Here is a 1800-nt window from a genome sequence, read left to right on the forward strand (position 1 = left end):
AGACAGTTGCAAGCATTGAGTTGGGATAGATGAAGAACCAGTACCGTCCGGCTAGCTCAGCGCAAGTTCTGAACCAGTTTGATTTGCTGCAGGGTATTAACAGACTCTTTTTAATTAAAGAGTCCGATATAAATGAACTTTTTCCTTTAACTATGCTTGGCGACAAAACGAGGTGAGCTTTGGTGTATGTACATACATAAACAAAAGTGTTATAATCACAAAAATATCTTTTATAGGCGGCATCCAATTCAACTGTAAGTTCTAATAATAGTTGGCTCAGTTCTTTTGAAAAATCAAAGAACTTAGCAGAAAGTACACCGGTTATAAGCTTAGATGTTATTCTTCAATCGACTCTCAGAGGGCGAAGCGTGTTGCAACAATATAAAGACAACTCATTGTTGTTAGATGAGCACCGCGAAGTTTTGGTAAATACCATAGTAGAACATTTTTCAGAGCGCTCGCTGCCTATGGCAATGAGCGATATTATTCATTTTGCAGAGCAAATCGTATCTTTTTTCCGACTGAAGATTTGGTAAGATAATTTATAAGAATAAAATTTAATAATTTACGTTATGCACTCACAAAAACAATGTACTATATTTCATATAGCGATATTATTGCAACCGACGAAGTGGCGAAAACCCAACAGGAAAGCTGTATGACAAAGCAACTAATGTTCGGCGCAAAATTAGCAAACAGTCACAAATTACGGATGCAACCAATTATCGACAGAGTCCCCAAGAAAATTTGCTTTCAAATTCGCAAACACAAAGTATGCATAAGTTCAATATAATAGTTCATTTTAATTTGCTTTCTAACTAATTAAGCAAAATACCTGATGCTAGGCCATCACAGACGTAATCAAATTTACATATACTTATGTTCTTAAAAAATATTCTTGCGTGAAAGAGCCATCCTTATACGCGTGCTAGTAATTTTACAGGCCAACTTAATATTCACGCACGCCGGAAATTTACTCTCAAAAATTTCTCATGCACATAATACAACTTCTATNTTAATTTGCTTTCTAACTAATTAAGCAAAATACCTGATGCTAGGCCATCACAGACGTAATCAAATTTACATATACTTATGTTCTTAAAAAATATTCTTGCGTGAAAGAGCCATCCTTATACGCGTGCTAGTAATTTTACAGGCCAACTTAATATTCACGCACGCCGGAAATTTACTCTCAAAAATTTCTCATGCACATAATACAACTTCTATAGAATCAACCGAAATTAAATTAAATAAAATACAACTTCTATGGAAACAACTGAAATTAAATTAAATAAAATTTCCAAATTTTCTTCTACGGAAGACTTCGGGTGACGCAGAAAAACAAAACAGATGGCGTGCGTTTATATTAGGTTAGGCTGTTAGTAACAAAAAATGTGTTGTACTAATATAAAAGTAGCATGTGATGGCCAAAGGTCTGTTTGCTATTTTACGCTTCAATTTATAGACGAAGGTTCGTTAGAGAAAAAGTTGTGGCTTTCACATAATTTGGAACCTTGGAGCGATGTCGTTGAAAAATGGAAAGATACGGTCCCATTAAGAAGGGCAGATGTTATGAATAAGGACATAAATATCTTTGCTGAGTGGCCGTTGCTTAAAAATTACCTTGGATATACCTTGGTACGAAAATTTTTCGTACATATGTACATATACATAGATATATTTAATCTTATGTTTAATCCTTATTAAGATTGAAATTGATTTTACTGCGAAATATCCAAACATATCGCAAAATTTGTAGAGAGAGAATAAAGAACACGACGGTTTGAGGTTTATGAGTGG

The 1800-nt window shown here is 34.2% G+C and overlaps 1 long non-coding RNA gene across 1 annotated transcript; it reads left to right on the forward strand.

Annotated features, from left to right (window-relative positions):
- The first annotated feature begins 68 nt into the window (after nt 1–68).
- LOC108356222 (uncharacterized) lies at nt 69–761 on the forward strand. Its single transcript, XR_001846586.1, has 3 exons — nt 69–172; nt 237–532; nt 610–761. It is a non-coding gene; the product is annotated as an uncharacterized LOC108356222 (long non-coding RNA).
- The last annotated feature ends 1039 nt before the right edge of the window (nt 762–1800 follow it).

The sequence above is a fragment of the Rhagoletis zephyria genome, unplaced genomic scaffold (genome assembly GCF_001687245.7).
Source record: "Rhagoletis zephyria isolate East Lansing unplaced genomic scaffold, Rhagoletis_zephyria_1.1 Rzeph_scaffold_55725, whole genome shotgun sequence".
NCBI classification, from domain to species: domain Eukaryota; kingdom Metazoa; phylum Arthropoda; class Insecta; order Diptera; family Tephritidae; genus Rhagoletis; species Rhagoletis zephyria.